Consider the following 11,334-nt stretch of genomic DNA (forward strand, 5'->3'; position numbering starts at 1 on the left):
AGTAGGACCCTGGAGGAAACACATCTTTTCAGTTGATACCCGTTGCATCTCACCAAATCGTAGAGCTTCAGCCAGCCCTTCGAAAGCTTAACCACCCAGGTGGAACCAGTGCCCAGGACCTACCTGAACACCTCCAAAGCTTGGCAGCCATAGCAAAGAAATTATTTCAAAATCATTCCAGAGGCATTCTGCACACAAGCTGAACATGCTTTCCTTCCACATTAAGCTCGTCTGTATACTTTTCCCCTTTACTTTCCTTTGATAAATAAATTCCAGATTACTAACAAATGAACCGTAAATAAAGCCTACCTGACACACAGATCCCAAGGTTCTTGATGGAACTGATACTGGCCATGTCCTCCTCTCACGGGAGAGCACAGGGGCAAACCCACACTAGGAGTATCCCAGCACTGACGTTTTTCAAATAATGGCCAAAGTAATATCAAATGAACCAACTCTCGGAACAGCAAAGTGGAAGGTCAAGCACTTTTAGCCAGCTGATTGAAGAAAAGACTGCTTGCCCAAAGATAATGAGAAGGCACGTTTGTACCATTCTTGTTAGGCCTTTTGTAATACAGAAAGGATTTATAAATTCTGTAGTTTAAAAAAATCTGCTCCATAGAATATGCATTCAGTCATACAAGTCCTCAATTTTGATGCCAAATCCCCCAAATAGCTTTTTTTTTTTGCTCCTATTCATTCCACTATGGCCTCTACAACTAAATACAAAATTAATGGTGGGTGAACACATACTTTTAATGATGTTAAGTTGCTGTTTTTTAAATAAAATACAATTCTGTGTTTTCTACATCTTCCTTTAAACTTAGTATGTATATGAAGAACACAGCTTGCTTTTCTCCTACCTCTATGAGACTGTAAAAAACTTGCAAGCTGATAGCAGAACATAAATATTCACATTATAAAAATAATTTTCTAAACAAGATACTAAAAAACAAAGTTTCAAAAGGCAGCATGGTCTAACTGTGAGAGCATAAACGAGGGCCTTGGATTTTACTTCTGCATCTGATAACTACTTAAGTAATTGTATAGTCAGAATCAAGAGGTCAATTCCTTCACTCACTGTGAGCCTACTTTTGACTTCTAATAGCAACCAAAGCAACATTTCCCCCAGTGTCTCACAATCCTTTAATTTTTCACGTGGAAGGAAAAGTAGAACCACAAGCTGGTTTTGTAGTTACTCAAACAGAACTACAATTGTAGCTAATGATAGTCCTCAGAAGATTTACATGGAAAAACTTTTCTGATAACTATGTTGAAAGGGTAAGATCAGTGTTGACTGTCTTCTCAGACAACCTGCTCTCCTCACATCACAAGGTGGACAGCAGAAAGGGGTGCCTCCCACTCTGAGGCAAATGTGCTCTGCTCCCAGAATCATCTATACAACAAGTAAGAAAACCAAGACAGACAGCAGGCTGGGGAATATAAGGCAGCAAAGTAAGGATCAGTGAGAAAGACCCAAACAAGCCTTGAAAAGAAGACTGATGGCATCACCACGGAGAAAGACAGTGATGTGGCCCTTTCCAAGCTAGGCGCTTCGATCCCTTCCCCTCTGTAGACTCCCTGCAGAGGTTTGCCATGCTAGCATCACCCTTTACAACCCTGACAGTCATACCATAATTCTTTTGCTTCGGCTTTTTCATCGATGGATTCATTGCTGTAAACCATTACTGTCGTTAAGACAATGAAATCTTAGATAATGCAAGATGACATGTGAAAGAATATAGCAGGAAGACTGACTCAAGCCACCCAGTGCAGTTGTCTTAAAAGTTCTCTGGCTTTCTTCTTGCTCTTTATAAAAATTGTAATCACCTTCACCAAGAACCAAGAAGTTACCACTGGACCAGGATATGCTCGGAAAGACAAATGAAATCAGAGGCAGCAAAGAGCACTTGAGCAACTCACAACTCTAAAGCATATAACGCGCATAGTAAACAATATGTTGTAATAATAAGGCAAAACAAGATACTGTGATCATAAGGCAAAAAGATTTTCACCTACATATCACTATCTGAAAAGGGAGAATTTATTTTATGAAAGTAGTTTTTCCCATCCTAGAAAAAAAAATCGTTTTAACTTTTATTATAATAGCTACAATGAATTTATGTCCTTTTTAAACAAAGCACTGAAAATACTTATTTTGTTAGACTTTTAAAAAATAAACATCTTGTTAGGAAAGAGACATCCTATTGTTCTCTCTCCGACTAATTGGTGAAGAGAAACAGAATATTCCACATTCATCGCATTTAGCCTAAATGAGTCATGTTATCTTCTACCCAGACAAAGCATTTTAATTTTAATAACGACAATGCTGACAGCTACAATACTGTTCTTGCAGAAGTTTGCTTGTAAATAATTAACAATTGTTGTATAATGACAGTGGGTTTTTTGATAGCTCTATTAATTCCACAGTCAGGCTGGAGTCTCTTTAATTTAGGGTATTCATAAAAATCCAACCCCCTCCCAACCTACTAACATAAAAGGCTAATGGAAAAAACAGGTTTACGTCCCTGCAGCCTGTCTCGATGCCAAAAATCTGTTGTATGCCAAGAGTCAGCCATGGAAAACCAGAGAGAATAGTATAGAAATCACAGATCATACCTCCAAATGGTTTACGTGTTTGACTAATAATTATCCGATTTTGAAGTTGAAGTCTGTGTGGTGATAAACAAGTTCACATAGCAAAATTCTGTTCAGCGTTGTAGGACCTGGTGGTCAGTCACGGGTGGTGGCATTGTCAGAGGACAGATTCAGCACAGGATGAATGTTCCCCTAATCCCCTTGTATTTTTAAAATCTGGCAACATTCCTCTGATTCTGATGGAATCAGCAAGGATACAAATACCTTGAGGACCATGAAAATGTTTCCTGCATAAGCAAGTTTATCTATCACATGTCATAGTTCCCTAATTCACAGCTACATCTTTTACATACGTATTCGGAATTTTGTCCAAGAATTGTAGAACTGATGCAATGTTTCCTCTACCACAACAGAAGATATCCAATTTGATTTCACTTTCCCTCCGGATAAGATACACTGATGTTTCCATTCCTGTGAGAACGAAATGTTTCACTCCAGAAATAACAGGGCTTCTCAAAAGCCCACTGAAGTTAATGGAGAGACTCTTATTGTCATTACAGGGATCTACAGTCTTTTATTCTCCCAGTAGGTATTTCCTGAAGTTACCTTATGCCCATTTTCTGTCCCAAACAAAGAAACAGACAATGACATAGACATTTGTGAAGTAACCTTTGGTTTCTATACAGACCACGTAACAAGAATCGTCTCTGGACCATGCATTTGAGCAGCAGTAGCTCAATATTTAGTGTACTTGCATAGTTTCATACACTAAATGGATTATTCAGGATTGTAAACTGTCCTGCCAAATAAAAAGATGTTAGATGTCAACCTAATATTTCTATCAAATTTCACACTAATTACTAAAGCTATTTTGTAACTATTCTAAATTTTTTTTCCATACTAGGTATTTCTTATACTCCAATTACTGGCAAAGCCCAGCAATCTTGTCAGATACTTTTAGAATAGCTGTTTATTTCTAAAGGCCAAACCCTGTGTACTAGACAAAGTCAAAGCTCCTGTTGAAATTAAAAGAGGTTTTCCCTGAATGAAGTCTAAAAACTATAGGATTTGACCCATTGTCTCAGAGGAGCTTAGACCCTGCCTCAGCACTGTAGCTGTTTGTTAGTCAGGTTCGTAGGTGGCTATTGCCTGGCAGCCCTATCTTGTAACAATACACAGAGCTCATTATCAGCTGCACTGCTCCAAAAGGCTCATCTGCATCACAAAAGACAACATCTGCTGTGCATCTAGGTGCCATCTCGTTGATAAAGTATAACAGAAATAGAAAAAGTTTGCACGCTCATTTCTTTATAGCCACTGCTGGTTTGGAGACAGTTCCAAAATACTCACAGGCAACAAACAAATGTCACTGTGGGTCCATCTGACAGTACTTCAGATGCTCTGCAGCCTCCCTTGCTATGATGGGCAAACTGCAGACACATCCAGTCTCTTTTTTACATATACACATACATACACACACTCTCTCACATTTTGCATATCAGATAACATTTTCCTTTACCACTCGCATCATTTTCTTATTGAACTGCATATTTTATTACTTCAGGCATCTATTTCTATTCACTTTGTTTCCCACGTACAGGGCTTTCTTAATTGAGCTGCATAGTTTATGAACTGTGCTAATTGACTGCATAACTCCACTGCTGAGTTCTCACATACTGTACCAAGCAGCATATCGAGTGCTGGATTTGTGCCACTGGAGTTACAAGCCCTGCAAGTTAAGGAGCACTTTAACAGTTCTGCTCTATTTTTCATTTCTTCGATTTCTGTTTTTCCTACTTTGTAATACCTGAGTGGGTTGAAATCTGCATTTGGCTTAAGCAAAAGTTTTTTTAAGGATAGCCAGGACAAATGAATTAAACTGTTGATGACAGCCCAAGTAACCCTTGTATTCTGGTCTTGAGGGCAGAAGTCAAGAAAACTTACCCTAGAAGAGCAAAGGCAGCTACTCCCACAGAGAAGAAAAACTGCCTGACCACAAGGGACTGTTCCAATAGGTGCTCACGCTCCTGGTTTCTGGTTAAGGGCCAGAAGCCTTTAAAAGGGTCCCAGAAGCAGGAAGGAAAAGCAGTATTGATAAGTAACCACGAGGACATGCTGTTCTCAGCTGCCACGAGTTAAGAGCTCAGCAATCAGACACAGCGTCTGGAGCCAAGACTGGTTCCGCACAGCATCCAGCTGTTTCTCATCCTAATTAAGTCTATAGGCAACAGTGATTATTAATATTAAACACCTACCCTCTGAAGCTACTAATGAAACCAGATAATCCGTACCATAGAGCCACATTTAAAATTAATACAAGCATTTATGCTAACTTACAAGAAAGAGAAGCAGTACACACGATACAATGTGCTCGTGCACAAGTTCTCCTCTTGGCTATGGATAGATGCCACCGTAAGAGCCAGTGTTTAAAAAACACTAAAACATCTGTTCAGATGCTTAATAAGCTTACCATCATTAACACTATACCTCACAGATGAGCACAATGCTTTGAAAGACAAACAAGAGGAATTGTTCTTCCACCGGCAACTCTAATTTCAATAATGGCATCAGAGCTAAGTAGTGGCAGTTATTTTGAGGCTTCAGGAAACCAGTCAGCAGGAAAAAAAAAAAAAAAAAGAAAAAAAGAGAGACAGCACCTCATGGGACAAGTCATTTAAATTAATTTATACCAGCACTAATATGGCTACATAAATGCCTTTCCAGGACACATGTTTGTTTGCTAGATTTGTAGAAGAAAGCCTCTATATAAATAAGTGAGCATGAAACCATGGAAATACAGTATTGGAAAATCCTCAAGAGATTTCCTAACCTACCTCCTTATGTTGAGGCAAGAGCTGTCAGGTCTAGGCACACCTGATGTTTGTTCCGATCTTGCTTCCCTAAGCAAAGCTTTTCAGCACTTCATAATTAGGAATTTACCCAATAGCCAAAGACTTCTTCCTACTCCGTTAGAAACAGGGGACAACAGATCACTGTTTTGCTGCAGTATTTGACTCTGTGATTCTTTGCTCTCTCAACCATCCCCTCACAGAGCAAACATCTCTTGCAGCTTCTCACTGCTGTCATATTTTCTTGCCTTTTTTTTTTTCCTTCTTGTTGAATCTCCTGTGGACTCTCTTTTCTGGAATTTCTCAGCCCGTTTCCATAGGGCACTTGTGCCATCAGGGAGCAGCAGGTAACTGCTGATGCCTGCAGGCCTGGATAGGGCACCAACAGGGTACCAGGATGCTCTGACCGTCAGTGTCTCAGCCCAGGGAGGTGGCACACCTGCCTCAGCTCCTGCCCACAAAAGCAGCTTTGACTCTTATGGCATGGTCAGAACAACCAGTTTGGTTTATTATCCTGTGCCAGCTGCAGCGATCAAGCACAAGGTTGCCCACAGTAGCCCCAGCCAGCACACTTTATCAGCCCCCTGTCCTGTTTCTTGGCCATCCTCTTCACATCCCCTCCTCTGCCTTGTGTATGCCTCTCCATACACAAAACTAGTATTTCCATTAGCATTATCCAGGTAAACTGAGTTTTATCTAGTATTACAGATACAGTTCTTTAGCTATAGCTGGCCTTGCAAGAGTCCACTCCCCAGAAGGTCCCCAGTACTCCCCCTAAATTATCTGTGAGGTTTGATCATTTCCCTAACGGCCCCTCTTAACCAGCTGTGCAATCCAACCGTCCCCTGTGCCTGTAACTTTTGTCAGCTCTCACACCATTATCTGTCACATCTGGCAATTTCACACGTTGTGCCCAGTGCTTTTCCATCTCCTGTCCGCTTGGCTTAACCTCAGGGCAGGGCCCGAGCAAAATTTAACTCCCAAAATTTCCTTGACCTCAATTTTTTTGCGGGTTTTTTTTTTTGTTAGTTTGGGTTTGTTTGTGGTGTTGGGGGTTTTTTTTTGGGGGTGGTACCGCTATACTTGTTGTCTTTTTTCTTAGGCATTGCCCCTAGCCTGAGAACCTCCTGCTCCACAGACGTGGCAAACAACCAAAGCAGGAACTCCAGTACAAAACCAACTGCCTGAATTTTCAAAACATATCGCAAAGAAACCCTTTTTCTCTCATAAACTAAAAATTTAAAACAATAGTCTCTGCAACATATGTCAACATCTGATTCTTTGTGTCCAAAATGTCATTCTCAGTTTTCCCCTAGCAGGTCTGAATTTATCAAATAGTGAGGTGTACACATTACATTAAAATCAAGTAATAGAAAATTAAGTGTTCACCTTTCAAGTCCAACTCAGTAGTAAACCGATTCGATTTTGCTGTCAATTACGTTAGGGAGAAAATGGAGAAAGTAGGAAAAAAATTAGATTAGTGCATTCTGAGATAAATGGTATTTCAGGTAAGTTTTAATCTTACTTTTGAAAGCTGCAAACTCATCACACACATCTACATGGAGAACTCTGCAGAACACCCAGAAGGCTCAACACCAAAACAGTTACACCATCATCTAACTGTATTAAGGTCTTCTCGTTTTTCCTCAGCAGGACTCATAGACGAGACAAGAATTTAGGCTGGGGCCTGAAATTCCCATATCCAGTCTAACTGACTATAACCATAAAGGTAATTTTCTCCTAATAGTCAAGTTAGATTGCTCCTTTAGTCTTCCTCATCAGACTGTAAATAGATGTTCCTCTCTCTTCTTGGGAGGACAAGAATTAAAGAAAGAAAAGACACAGGAAAAGATTGAAACCCATACAGACTAGAGGTAGATACCATGAACTTAGATGTCGTTAGGAGGTACCAGATCTTAAGTCAACAGATTCTTGAACTTAACTTCAACCATATGAGTAACAGTCTGATTCTTTTTAGCTATTCCTTGCCCCATTTCAGAGTCAGAGAATCACAGCATGGTTGAAATTGGAAGACACTTCTAGTGATCACCTAGTCCAACTCCCTGCTTAAAGCGAGGTGAGACAGAGGAGATTGCTCAGGGCCACTTCCAGTTGGACTTTGAAAACCTCCAAGGATGGGGAGTGCACAGCCCCTCTGGCCAACCTCTTCCGGAGTTTTACCTGCCTCACAGTAAAAAAGTTTTTCCTCACATTTAACTGGATTTGCCTGTATTTGTACTTGTGCCCACTGCCTCCTGTCCTGTTACTGGATGCTGCTGAGAGGAGTCTTGCTTCACTCCTCCCCATGAGGTATTAATATACATTGATAAGTTCTCCCCGAGCCTTCTCGTCCCCAGGCTAAGCAGTCTCAGCTCCCTCAGCCTCTCCCTCTATCTCAGATGCTCCCACCCCCAATCATCTTCATGGCTCTTCACTGGATTCGCTTCAATATGCCCCCGTCTTTCTTGCACTGAGGAGCCCAGCGCTGGACCCAGCACTCCAGATGTGTCTCACCAGTGCTGAGCAGAGCGGAAGGATCACCTACCTCCAGCGACAGGCAATGCTCTGCCTAAGGCAATCCAGTGGGCTGTTGTCCGCCTCTGCTGCAAGGGTACATTGCCGGCTCACAGGCCATCGAAGTCCTCTGCATCCATAAACTTCTGTAGACACTGGTTCAGCTTCCCACACGCTGTTTTCAAATGTTTTCATTCACTACTTTTGAGAATCAGGCTTTAGAACAACATAAGGAGGCACTACAGAGGAAAAGCATGGCTGTCAAAACCGGACTCAACCCCATTACAAGTAAGACGTAAGTGTGATACTGGTATTGTAATACACAGAGATTTACAAGAGAAAAATGGATTGGTATTCTAGAGTTAAAACTGATCAAACAGAACTGTCAGCCTTACCTGGAAGTTTTCTGATGCTTAAAAAAATCTTGTCCAATTCCATGTTCTCGTTAATTCTTGCAAAGAAATCCTTTCCTCCCGGTTACCGCACTAATATTCTGACAACAGAGGGTAAAAACCAGTATTTTCTTGTCTAAATAACATCCAATATCACTTCCATTTATCACATCTCATTAACAGAAAAAAAACCTGTAAAGCCTTCCTAAATGTCTTTAAATCTCTGACAAATTTCATTAGCATTATTTCACCTTAAAAATTACAAAATCTACTTCAAATTTGCAGTCTAATAGTACCTTCACTCACCCTACATTATGCTCCCAGAAAAGGGTTAATATCATGCATATATACAGACCAAGGACTTTTTTATTTTAATGGCAAGGCAACAAAGAGATTCACTTAATGACAAGTTCTTGGACTAATGTATTATTCATTTTGTTATGTGACAGTAGAACAAAATTGTATCCATAAATATATAATGTTGTACACCACTTTTTAATGTAGTTTACATTTATGAAATAATTGGCTGTCTTTCACCACATTGTCCTCTTTTTATTCACTTTTTTTTTGAGCGGATGTCATAAAACGCAGTTCGTGACATAGAAGGACTCTGTTCATTCCAGGAACAGAGACAGCAACTAGCCTGGATAAACCTATAAATTTCAACCTCTGTTTCTGAAAATGTTTTCTAGTCTCTTGAAGGATTTTGGAGGTATCTTTACAGCTTTTTTCCACATATAAATTGCCACTTTACTCTTTTTCCCTTACAGTTAGTGTTATGTGTTTTTAAATGTATTAACTCATTTGAGGTCAACAAGTTGTATCTAATCATCACCATATTTAAATACAGTTCATGTATGTAATGATATGTGGGGTTTTGACTTAAATAATAAAAAGTATTCAAACCTCCTTACTCAGTATCCTAAAGCAAGGCGAGCCACGAGCAGAGAGACGTCTTGGCACCGGCAGTGCCCTCACCAGTAAGGCTTAGACTCGCAGGGTCTGAACATGGCCAGCAGAGCTGGGTGCAGGCAACACCGGCCACTATCGGTCCCAGGAGAGTCAATTGGTCAAACAAGTCCCAGATACATCAAAGAGGGCCCCAGGTGACCCATGCCCCAGGTGAGGCTGGTCAAGGACATCAAGTCCTATCAGTGCCCTCAGAGCACAAACACTTTTGAGGTCCCATCACCCATTTGCTCAAATTTTGTTTGCCTTCATAAATTATTAGAAGGAGCATTTGCATTTTATCCTCTCCAGTTGCCTGCACGATCTCTTCAATGCTTCACGTACACATCCAGTTCTGGTTTAGAATCATCTAGGTTGGAAGGGACCTTTAAGATCATTGAGTCCAACCATTACCCTAACTTGGCTGAGTTCACCACTAAACCATGTCCCTAAACACCACATCTACACGTCTTTTAAATACCTCCAGGGCTGGCAACTCCACCACTTCCCTGGGCAGCCTGTTCCAATGCCTGACAACCCTTTCAGTGAAGAAATTTTTTCCAATATCCATCCAAAATCTCCCCTGGCACAACCTGAGGACGTTTCTTCTCGTCCTACCACTTCGTACTTGGGAGAAGAGACTGACCACCACCGCTCTACCCCCTCCTTTTGGGTAGTTGTAGATAGCAAGAAGGTCTCCCCTCAGCCTCCTTTTCTCCAGGCTGAACACCCCCAGCTCCCTCAGCTGCTCCTCACAGGACTTGTGCTCCAGACCCCTCACCAGCTTCGTTGCCCTTCTCTGGACACGCTCCAGCACCTCAATGTCTTTTCTGTGGTGAGAGACCCAAAACTGGACACAGCACTCGAGGTGGGGCCTCACCGGTGCTGAGTACAGGGGGATGATCACTGCCCTAGTCCTGCTGACCACACTGTTCCTGATAAAGGCCAGGATGCTGTTGGCCGCCTTGGCCACCTGGGCACACTGCTGGCTCCTATTCAGCTGGCTGTCAACCAACACCCCCCCAGGTCCTTTTCTGCCAGGCAGCTCTCCAGACACTCCTCCCCAAGCCTGGGGGGGCGCCGGACACGGCGCTTGGCCTCATTGAACTTCACACCATTGGCCTCGGCCCATCGGTCCAGCCTGTCCAGATCCCCCTGCGGAGCCATCCTGTCCTCCAGCAGATCAACACTCCCACCCAACTTGGTGTTGTCAGTGAACTTACTGAGGGTGCACTCGATCCCCTTGTCCAGATCACTGATGAAGATATTAAAGAGAACCATCACCAACACTGAGCCCTGGGGAACACCACTTGTCACCAGCCGCCAACGGAATTTAACTCCATTCACTGCAACTCTTTGGGCCCGGCCAGCCAGCCAGATTTTACCCAGCAAAGAGTACTCCCATCCAAGCCATGGGCAGCCAGTTTCTCCAGGAGAAACTGGCTGCAGCCTGCTCCCCTCTTCTCCCACCCTGCACCAGCCATGAGACCCAGTTTTGCCTCCACAGGCGAGGGGACTCCAGCAAGCAGGCTCTGTAACAGCAGGCACCACACGAGCATCTTGGCCAAAACATCAGGCAGGTAACAAAACCTATTTCTTCCACAAGTCTGTATGATACTAAAAATTTTACCGATCCACATGCTTTTGCCCATCAACAACAGATGAGTCTCATGGACATAAACAGGGAATTTCACAGTGCCAGGCAAATGCTGCTCAACTGCCAAAACCAACACTGAATCATTCCTCGAGCAGCAATTAAACTAGAACAATGCAGATACCCGAGCCTTCCTTTAATCATTCTCCCAACCCTGTGTTAATTAGCTAGGCTGCAGTAACCGCAGAAATGATGAGTCTGTATGAGAATAAAAAGTAAAATTGTATTAAAAATTCAGTAAATTATACAACACTCTTTCCTATCAAAATATTTTAAAATATTCATGTCCAAAAGAACACATCCTACAAAGATCCTGGGACTGTTCATTAGACTGCTTTGTATCATGTATCACTGCCGCTACTGATCAAATTAAAAGGTA

This window comes from Chroicocephalus ridibundus, chromosome 6, assembly GCF_963924245.1.
Source record: "Chroicocephalus ridibundus chromosome 6, bChrRid1.1, whole genome shotgun sequence".
In the NCBI taxonomy this organism is placed as follows: domain Eukaryota; kingdom Metazoa; phylum Chordata; class Aves; order Charadriiformes; family Laridae; genus Chroicocephalus; species Chroicocephalus ridibundus.